The sequence below is a fragment of the Alligator sinensis genome, unplaced genomic scaffold (assembly GCF_000455745.1).
Source record: "Alligator sinensis unplaced genomic scaffold, ASM45574v1 scaffold15_1, whole genome shotgun sequence".
NCBI lineage: Eukaryota > Metazoa > Chordata > Crocodylia > Alligatoridae > Alligator > Alligator sinensis.
The window spans coordinates 779472-791028 of NW_005842307.1; the positions used below are offsets into that span (position 1 = coordinate 779472).

At 38.2% G+C, this 11557-nt stretch overlaps 1 protein-coding gene across 6 annotated transcripts in view; it reads right to left on the minus strand.

The window, feature by feature from the left end:
- LOC102384210 (potassium voltage-gated channel subfamily KQT member 1-like) overlaps nt 1–11557 on the minus strand; it is an 856087-nt gene that overhangs the window by 609203 nt on the left and 235327 nt on the right. The gene's annotated exons all lie outside the window — the stretch shown is intronic.

Consider the following 11557-nt stretch of genomic DNA (forward strand, 5'->3'; position numbering starts at 1 on the left):
CCACTTCAGGTACCTGCGAAGTATGCCGAATAAAATGTACTAACACTTTTTCCTAGGACATCACTAAGTGAACTGTGGTTGATTTAACTAACTTTGCTTCATTCCAAATCAGACTGTGTGCTCTCACTAGCCACCTACTGGCAGAGGAACAGCATAGCAGCTTGGAAGGACTACATTTGTAAAGAGCCCATGCCATTCCTGTTTTGTTTCAAGTCAAAACCCACAACAGTCAGGTACAAGCTGCTTCAAATGAGACATGTTTACAGCCTTATAGAAACAACACCTTCACCAATGCTCTGAATATAGAGGCCATGGACTTAAAGGGCAAAGGTATCAGAATACTCCTCACCCCTTGGTATTATTCATATTAGATAAACTGAGGCACACAGGACAGGGTGCTGGAAGAAGGTATGGCTATCAGAAATAATTTTGCAATGTGGAAAGATGGTGCAAGTCCTATGAACTGTCAGACAACTTTTAGCAGCAAAAAAGAACTTGAAAGACATAGGAGGAAGTACTATTCTTGTCATAAATTCTGACATTTCAGTTTATCTTTTCCAACTAGTCAAAATTTAAGAAGTCACACCAGAAAATATAAAAGAAGAATAACTGAAGGGAATGGTGCTATACTGTGTAGCAAACACTATAATAAGCTCATGCCTCTTCTATTTGTAACTAAGATAATAACCTCAGTGAATGAGGAACAGCCAAGGATAAGATTAAATAAACATGGTTACAGCTCCAACCCTACATTAAGGCATGTATTAAAGTGTTTTAATTCTTCTGCGTGAGCTGCTACAAAGCTTACAAATGTGTACTATCAAAGCTCAGACAAATATGATTCAGTAAGAGGAGGATTTCCCTTTCAGGACTCCTGCTTTCAGTAGTACTATTCTTAAGCCTCCATGAGTCTTTTGTTGTATGCAGACTACTCTGAACTGAATATGGGTAAGACTGTGAGCCAGTTTTTCAAAGTTTAGTTCCATGAGCACCACAATTGCACAATGTAGCAAAACCTTCCAGACTGCAAATACATGTTATGACTCAAGTTCTGAGCACTTGTGCATTCATAACAATTTTTAAAATAGTTTTCACTAAAACACTGGAACAGAAAAAGAAAAGAAAATTCCATTGGGATATTTGTTGTTTACATTAAATAAACCAACTAGCAAAAATCTGTTAAGCCAGGCTGAGGTGTTTATCTACTTGAGGTGAAGAAAGCTGCCCTCACCAACCAGCACTTAAATTTTATTTTATTCTAGACCACCCACGGTGCATTTACTCATCATACAGAAAGGCTTGTTGTAAAATAAACAGAAACATAATTGTAACTTAATATTAAGGTTTGAATTCTATGCCATGTATAGTAGAATTAATTTCAGATTCAGTGTAAATATGCAAAAGAGTTCAAGCATATAGGTAGACTAACTTAGAGCTTTCACTACTGGGCAAAAAACAATAAAGAATTCCAAAAAGCGAAACATAACACTGGAGAGAATTAAGACTTTGGTGAGAAAGATCACATCGCTATAAAGAAAAAGACAAATATTTTATAGAAATTCAATAGCTATGGTTATTCTTTTATGAAGTCTGCTTTAAAAAGTATTTAATACCTGACAATGCAAATGTGGTGTACAGCTCCAATGACTTCACTGGCATACAAGATTCCAGATCTATGTAATCACAACATTAAATGAAAAAAATAAAATTGAAAGCAAGGACACTTGTCCTGCCTTACAGATCCCTCAACCTCAAGCAATAGGCCACCAAACTCCTATTCTCACCCAGGCAACAGGCCTTGCAACAGATCCAGATGTACGCTGTGCTTCCTTATCAACACAGATCACAACATCCACTGGATCAAATAACATGGATTATCACATCCAAAGTCCATTCACCTGCTCCCCTACCAGTGTCATATATGCCATCATCTGCTTGTAGTGCCTCTCTGCTGTTTACATTGAACAGATGAGGCAATTTCAATGTAAAAATGAAGGGACACTGATCTGTCATCAAGTCCAAAAAGAACATATGAGCCTGTGGCAGAACATTTCAGCCTTCCCAGACATTCCATTGCTGGCCTCAGAGTAGCTGTTCTTCAACAATGGAACCTTAAAAGTTAACTCGAACACAAAATTGCAGAACAAGAAATCATCCACAGATTGGATTCTGTTAAACATGGTCTAATCAGGGCTACTGATCCTTATCTCATTACCTAGATCAACTTTTTTTGACCTCTGTGCACCTATGGATTCATTACTGGTTTGCATTTCTCAGCACTGTCCCCCTTCCCTGCTTCTCTCCCACCTCCCACACTTCATTATTAAAATCTCTGTTTGATAGCCTGCTCTCTGCATGTCCTCTCATAGCATCTGATGACATGAGCTGTGGCTCACAAAAGTGTATGCATCTCTGATTCAGTTAGTCTATAAGAGCAAGTCTACCCTACCTTTTGCCTGACTTCAGGCTAAGATGACTAACTACTTCTGTTGTTAGCCTGTATTTAGTCTACCAAATAAGCGGTTAAGAATAAAAGTTGTTCATTTAGTACAAATGGTAACATTCAAAGGATGTGATGCTGTTACCAGCACCCTAACTTCACCCTTGACTTCAACTGCACACCAAAGTAACCTGCAGCACCTGAAGTTAAAGAGATCATGTCATATGGAAATCACTATGCTGATATGAGGGAGAAAGGAATCTTAGTTTCCTCTCAGGTTGTTATCAGTAGAGCCGAGAGTCTCAGTAGAGTGGTACCAAAAGTACACTGTAGTGGCCCTGACAAAGCTTTTTGATCACACTGGACAAATTAATTTCAAAGAGCTGACCAATAAAATGGTTCTCATGCTATGATGGGACACAAAGGAGGGTCCTTAGCTCAAACCTTCTAATCTACCATAACAGACAGTTTGGCTGTCAACAGAAGAACTAAGTTATCCTTGACCAGCTGGTATGCATGTTTACTTCCTGTTTCCCTACCTTTCTTTGGGATCAGCTGTTACCATTCAATTCGGTCAGCTGGCCTGATAGCTAGGTATACTATAGATATAGTCTATCCAAAATTAGTCATAATAATTCAATTACATACACAAAATAGAAGAATTATAAGCCTAGATAAATCATCTTGCAGTTCCCCCTGAATTCAAAGAATATTTTGTTCTGGTTTTCTTACAAAGTGGTTTGCCAAAAACAGAAAAAGCCAGGGGGGGTTCCAGAAGAGACGTGATCCTTATTTTAGGACCCTGTTAACAAATTTACTGGAAGTCGAGACCTAGAAAGCTAAGAGTAAATGTGAGAGATTTGTACACTGTTCATCTGAAACATAAGAACTCTGACCATTGCTACTAGTCCTTTCATATTTAAAAGGAACAGTAACTGAAAAACAAGTTTGTCCAGTAAAAAAAAAAGTTTTGTTAAATTATTGAATTCATATCTGCATTACTACTAGAAAAAGTCATAGAACTCATTGGAAAGGAGTCTCCAGTGCAGCTGCTACAGTAACACAAGCCATTATAAAAATAACTTTATTAGCTCTGTATGTTTAGTTAGTTAACATTGCAATTTGCTATTAATATTTTAATACTAATGAACACTACATATATTGTAGACAGCTGCCTAAATAAAAAAAGCCATCAAGATTATGTACTCTTGCTATTCCTTGGGTGTATGCACTCTCCTAACGTAAACCAGAAAAGATAAGTATCAGTAACTTATGAAAAATGCCATTACAGCATGCTGAAAGTAAAACAGTCATGTGAAATGAGAGGCACAGAACTCAATATAGCGTGCAATGGCTGTAAGCTTCAGTGCCCACATACTAAGCTTTTTGTACTGTCATGGTCTGATACATTCATTTTGACCCAGAGACCAGAGATAAATTGTCTTAGCAATACAAACAAACAGCTAAGCAATTAGGGCAAGGTTTTTGGAGAACATACTGATAACATCTAGAAGCATTGTTTGGTGATGGGGAAAAACAGCCCTGGAGATAGCGGTTTTAATTTAAAGTAAAGGAAAATGTATAATTACTGTTCCAAATTACTATGCTAGAAAAGAAAAAAAGACAACAGAAAAGCTAATAACACTGGTATTTGCTTGGCATATTTTTCTAACTATCAAACCTGAAAAGCTGTATTTAGTGTCCCACTTCCAATACAGCAAGTGTGGTCATAAAATGTGAAAGACTGTAACTGCACAGCTGTGTACCTGTAGAAAGCAAGACATTTAAGAGGAACCATTGGGTATTGAAGAATCACTAACCACTAACTTGGATTTCCTTAAGAAAATGACTGCTAAAATTAAACCCACTCTTTAGAAACTTTCAAGTCAGCAAATTTTATCTGTCAGCGTCCTTTACACATCAGCATTGTCTCCAAATCCAGATAAAAAAAACTGTACAGATATAAAATTAGAATGCTATTCACAATAATGCATCATCAATCATCAATTCCTAAGCAGTAGAAATATAACCTGGTATTTTATTTTATCCTTTTATTACAGATGTAGAAATAATTATTCAGTTCTCAATTTAAAATATTGCACAAAGCACATTTTTGAGAGAAACAAGAAGCATGAAATACATGGACAGCGTTAAATGCTAGGTTTAATATATCTCTTCTGATAGATCAAAATTCAATACCTTTGGAATATTATCCAACAAAACATATGGAACAAACACAGAGTACCCAAAACTAATACTCATTTCTTTTAAAAATGGTTAACAGACTTTCCATATACACAATTGTGTTAGCTGGAGATGCTGGTTTGTATAAAATGAACACAGTTCATAGCGCATATGGAGAGGAGTATCTTATACCCATTGCAACTATATGACTAACAGTTTTATACAACATACAGCTCCCAAATATTGTTGGCAATGATCTTGTTTCCACAATAGCCTGGAAATATTTACTCTAGCTTATTTCCTTCTTACTTAAAGAACATATATTCCAAACTATAGAACTTTTTTCTTTACTTTCTTAAAAAAATAGTAAACTCCATTGCACATTGTAAAGCTTAACGTTTATGCATTTACAAACTCATCAAATGCTCCTCATGATGACTAGGTAGGATGCAATAATTGAATCACATGCTATTTGTACAGCTATATAATTTTATTCAATTTCCCTTAAAACCTTAGATACACAAGATGCATCCTGTACCTCTTGCATTATTTTGCATGTGCTAAACAGTTCATTCTCTACAGGTAACAGTTACTTGTACTTGCATAACATTATGAAGGCTCCAGTAACAAATCTTTGCTAAGGACTGAATCAAGATTAGAATAAAATGCATCTAGGACCCATCCTTCTATTCCATCAAGTTAACTTTTTGTTTATGAAGATAAAGATTTGTTTTATACATTTGTGTTAAGGTGAAGTGATTTTTCTAGCTATTTTCTGCATAAAACTATTTTTATTATTGCACAGTGTATACAAAATTGTGTACTTCTTGCTAAGATGATCTAAATAATGGATCACTGCTTTCAAATTATGCCATTTTAACTAGGTTTAGTAAATTCCTTGCCAAAACAGCCTTTTAAAAAGCAATTCTTTCATTTAAAAAACTATTGTTTTTATCATTGTAACATGCAGATGGAGAATGTTTGATATATAGCAGTTTCAATAACTCACTCCAATTTCAATGCATTTCTCTCTTTCCCCTTGTGCTCTCTATTCTCCAATGTCACACTCCTAGATTTCCTATTCTGTTATCCTCTAGCTTTTGAGGGCACCTATCAATTTATGCCCTCATTTCAAAATTATGGTGCCTTTTCTCCAGACCTTAAGGCAGAGTAGACATTATCTTTAAGTAAGGATGCAGCTGTAGAGACCAAAAAGTCATTCTCCACAATGGAAGGCAGGATTCTGGACTTCAGGGATCTGTATTCACACAGCTCTGGTTGATACAATTATGTATGATTAAATACTAACGATGAGTTTAACATGCTTTCCCACCTTAAGACCACCACAACCACTCCTGAAAGCTCTCTCTCCTGTCCTCCTTCCCACTTTCAAATTGATCTACCTTGCAGATGTATTTGCTCTCCACCCCCTCAATCTAGCTGCATGCTTCTTTTTTCTTCCTGTACACACTGCAAGCAAAGACTCAGTCATAAGTAGGAAGCTGGACCTTCCTGCTTCATAGGGATCTCAAGGCATGGTAAGGAAGCCACCCTCATTGCTCCCATATGGGAAGGAGCAGCATTTGCAGCTTCGAAAAGAGAAGATAGTATGTTTGAGCTGCCATATACTACAATTGCATAGGCTGTGTACAAACATTCAGAGAGGTTAGGAGGTTAGATCAAGTTAAAAATAGCCACCTGACCTAAGGTCAGTTGGGATGAGAGGAGCTAACAGGTGGCAGGGATTGGGAGGATCAGGGGAGGCAAGCAGGCTCTAGGGCAGATCAGTGGGTCCACAGGAGACTGGAGGGGCAGGAAAGGTCTGGAAGGGGGTTGCTGGGGTCCAGAAGGGTTTGGTGGGACAGGGAGGCTTCCAGGGTCCACAGGGGGCACTTGGGGAGATGGGGGGGCTCTCTCCCCAACCCCCCTGGCACCAGGGGGCATTTTTAGCCCCCCCTCAAGACAAACAACCACCCTCCCAGCAAACCTGCACCCCCTATTCCTCCCCACACCAGGACTTACTTCCTCAGCTCTTGGCATTGGCAAATGCTGATAAAACCAGCTCTGGGAGCAGTTTGCAGGATGGTGGGAGTGCTTTTGGCATGGGATGGCTGGTTGGTCCATTGGGGGGGAGGGACATGAGGGGCTGGGTGCCCTGCTAAAAATATCCTGCTGCCAGTGGTGGGGTGTAAAAAAGCACAGCCCTAGGGCTGATGCCAGTGGCTGGGCTTTTCTAGCCCTGGAGCTGTGCTGGAAACTGCACAAAAGTTCGAGACAGTTAGATAGGTCTAAAAATTGCCAGCCCAATCTCAGTTAGACTACCTTGGAGGTAGGGTTAGCTTAAATCAGGTTGGATATTTTTAGACCAATCTAACCTTCCTGAAACTTCTGTACAGTTCACCCTTTGATTGACCTAATAAGGGATCTAAGTGTAAGGTCCACACCTGGGTGAACTAAGTTAGATCAGGTGGCCATTTTTAACATGATCTAACTTTCCCCTAACCTCCATGAATGTCTGTATGCACCCACAGAGGCTGATTTATAGGAGATGCATGCTCCTCTAGCAGTAGGCCTGCACCCACTGCACTTAAACACCACTAACATTATGTCAGGAGGTCATATAGGTTTGTCTGTTACACTGTAGTATATTAATGCTTTCCAGATAAATTAAATCCATGGTGAGATCCCCAGTAAATCTGAAAGAGTTTTCTGCTGCTCTTCCATACTTGGTTATTGGAGAGACTGATTAGGGAAGAATTATTTGTTATAACCTTCATGTCCGTTATGACTGGCTTTGAAAGGAAATGGATATAAAAATTGTCCTAATAATATAAAATTCTTTAAAATATTTCTAAAGTGGGGGGGGGGGGGGTGTTTTTTTTTTCTTTTAAATAAAATATTTCTAAAGTGGGGGGGGGGGGGGTGTTTTTTTTCCTGCTGTCAAATATAGCCTATAGCCAGACACATGAAGGCATATAAAGATGTCAGCACTGGTTTGGAGTGAGCTGCATAATTCATTCACAGCCATCTCAAACTCACTCCTGCAAGGTATCTGAAAAAACTTATATATCAGATATACCTCTTATTTCAGATATACCGCTTATTTCATTATACAATTTTGATAGACTGTGAAATAACTGTGGACTTGAAGTGTTGTGTTATTTACGTTGTTGTCCACACACATTTATCTTAACATAGGCTTAAAATGGCACAGAAGTAGCATTGTGTACTTCTGCCAACCTACAGTCAAGATAGGTATTTGTTTTGACATCATTTCTTAACATTTGTTAATTAATTCTTTGTAGTCCAGCAAAGGCAAAGAAATAAATTCTGTATTTTGCTCTGAAATGCGATTAAGTTAGTAGTAGCTTCTTCCTTGGATAAACAATTCTTACAATATGTATACAAAGGTCTATCTTGACAATAAATGTTATTTTACAATATGTTCTCCAGCAGAGAAAATACAGTAACCATATTAAGTTATGTCTTTGGGAGTTCATTAGGTCATTAATTAAAGTGATATACAAATATTCTTAGTTTTTTTCTCGTCATCAAAGTAGCTTCTCAGTTTAAAATTGAGGAAATTCAGGTGCTTATAAGTTAAGTTGTAAGTTTGTTGAAATGAAAAGTCACATCTCTAAAAATGAAATATTTTGGTTATTGCATTATAGTACAGTGCCCTCTACTGTCCAATGATTATCACTCTTCTTTCTTTATTTAAAAACATGTTTATATTTCAATGGCTCACACTAAAAATGGTAACAGGCAGCAGAAGATATGTTGCTTCTTTGAAAAGCTTACTGTATTGGCATGGTTTTATAGTAATACCAATATGGGGTATTTTCATATAACAAAATTTATTCATCTTTGCTGCTTTAAAAAAGGTGTCTCGGTCTCGGTTGTGATTTGCATGGGATTTCAGTTATTGTAAAAGTGATCATAAAGATATATGTTAGACAGGTGCAACTTTGGAGTTTTTAAAATTCAGAATACAGTTTAAGAATTAATTAATGAATTAGACAATCGGTACGAATAAGTCCAATACTCACATATTTGGAAATCCAACAACGCTGTATTATATTAGAAAGAATGGAAAACGAATTTTAAAATTAAGGCAGGGGCAATTTCTGATTTCCATCTTGGGTACTGGAAGTTTTTCAGCTATTTCCTAAATATTAGCTATCTGAAGGAAAACTCCCTTTTGAACCTTGCTGCAAATGTTCTTCTTCTAAATTCTCCTGAAAAATTGTCTAGGTTTTATTGTCTAAACATAAAACCTCCACCAAAAATCCCCAACATTTTCCAATTATTTCATTGCATATATGTATTTATAACATTCAATACATTTCCTCCAAACAACTACAGATGCCTGCACTAAAAAACCCCAACTAAAAAAAAAAAAAAAAGATTTAAAGCCCCAAAGAGCTGGAATTAGTGCCCTTTAAAGTGTATCCTACTGTGGGTTGGGGAAATAGTACAAAAATGAAAGTGACATTCTTTTTTGCTGGGGCAGGAGGGAGTGTGGGATTGCAAAAAAACATAACACTTCAAGAGCAAACAGAGATATCACAATTACAAGAAACATTTATTAGTCACCATGTTAGATCTTAGGGGGACAGCTTTATATTTCCTGCCTGTGGATAGCACCATTATTTTAAATATTTCACTTGCTCTTTCAAATTGCTATTTGAAGTCTATTCAAATTACTGTTCGATGCAGTGGACAGAGCTAGCCACATTAGCACTGCAGGAAATCTTCCTAGTTTTTCACAACAGGTCCACATGAGGATGAGGCTTAATAAGTACTTGTGCTTCTTCAAGAATTAGAACAACAGGCATAGAGTTTAATCCCTCAAATGAAGTTTTCTATGGAGGCAGGTTTTATGAGATATATCTAATTTAAACAAGAGATTATTATTTTTGATTGATTCAGTACCTCATTCACCAAATGAGAAAGTGACTGCTCACTTGCAACACCAAGGAGACAAACAAAAAACAAACCCAACTAGATAATATTTTAGAAAACACTGAGTTTGTAGAAATGTGTTAAAAATAGAGCAGCTCATCAGGTCTCAAGCTCACACTGCTACTTTCATGTCCTATCAGGAGGAGATCTAGAGGAGGCGTGGTGACACAGCTGTACCCGCCAACCCCCTTTCAGGTTATGCTACAGGGATTTAAAAGAAGTCCCCTGCTGCTGCTCCCATGATGTGGTCTGTCCACTCAAACTGGGAAGTGGGGAGAGGTTGGGAACAAGGGAGTGCAGCTACTCCTGCAACACTTGCACACTCCCCTCTTTAAAAAACTTGAATCTGCCTGTATGTCCTATCAGTTAAATTCCATCCCATCTTGGAGTTCTATTGTATCCTGATTGTAGATTGCTTCCTCCAGGGTCTTCTCCAACTCTTAAGAGAAATCTTCACTCAAAACCTTGCCTTGTCCTGAGCTTTCTGCCACTTTCCCCAGAAGGTTTGTCATCCCACAAATTCTTCTAGAAAAGATCAAGTATTCCTTGCTAAGAAAGGGGTCAAGAACAATGTTGGGCCACTGTAGACTAGTTACAGCATATAAAAATGTCCTCTAATGATGACAAGAGTACAGTAGCCATTGAACAAAGCTGAATTAAGGGATCACATTTATGTTGGGGACAATGGTTAAACAAAATGTTATGTACAGTTAGCACAAATGCAGCCAAGCCACATCAGAAACTTAAAACCATATTTTAAATTGTGTGTGTTATAACTGAAATTATGTCTAAAGACACATTTCCTTAACTTAATTTGAGCCCAAAGTGGCTAGGCCTTGGAGAGAAGAACAACTGTTAGTCTTGCACTCAACTCATGAAAAGTAATTAAGCCCCCATTTTCCAGTGGAGAACAGGTGTAGCTATCACTTCACTGGCAACCCATTCCCACTGCAGAGTTATTGCTACAGCTGTTCAGCTGAATGCAATTACCACTGACAATGGTCATTGTATGTGGCTTTCACCTTCTAAAGGTTTCCTCCCAGGAGAACTGAAGTGATGATTGCTGAACTGCAGCATTACGCTGCTCTGCGCTAAGAGAGACCAGCTGACATTTACCTTTGTGTGACCTTAGTGTGCTACAAAATGCATATTCAGCCACAATTGCCTAATCGTGCTGACATATAGTATTTCTAATTTTTGCTTTTCCTGGCCATATAAAAGACTGTAAACAGCACAGCTTTAAACCCTGTGGCACAGCTCTGAACAAACAAACAATAGAATATCTGTTTTCAGGACTGCTGTGGATATTTTCACCAAGATGGGCCAATCTGTGATCAGACTGGTATAATCTTTAACTAAAATCCAAGGCCCAAATTTTGACTTTGCTTCCTAGGAGATTAACTCCAGCACATGCCACAAAACATTCTCTTGGCTTATAATCTTGTTGTGATAGGGATGCGGGTGTTGAAAGCCTCTTTTGTTTGCAATTTTTACCTATAAAGCCAAATCTGGCGTGGGTAAAAATCATACGCCCAGATGTCTGTGGGCAAATCCTTATGAATGTACACAGCCCCAATGACTTCACTGGAATCCTGTGCCATGGCTGTATGCACCCTGATAAAGTTCTGTTGCAGTCAATAAAGTTTTATGCAGGCATACGTGTCTGTCTGTAGCCAGAGGCGTAAGTGGGTACCTCTGAGCTTTGGAAGGCAACCCTCACTTGAGGTAGAGTCAAAAGCTGGGCTGCTGGAAGCAACAACTGCTATTTTTGAACTCCACCCAGGTCAGCACCCTGGGCTGGTGCCGCAGTTACCACCCACCTCCTTAGCAACACTTGTTTCTGTGCCAGTTGAATGTATACCCTCAGTATAACAACACTGCTTGGTAAAATACAGGCACAAACGGCTACAAAAATATCCTAAAAATGTTCCCTAAATCATTGACCTACAGACCCTGCTTTGGGAACCA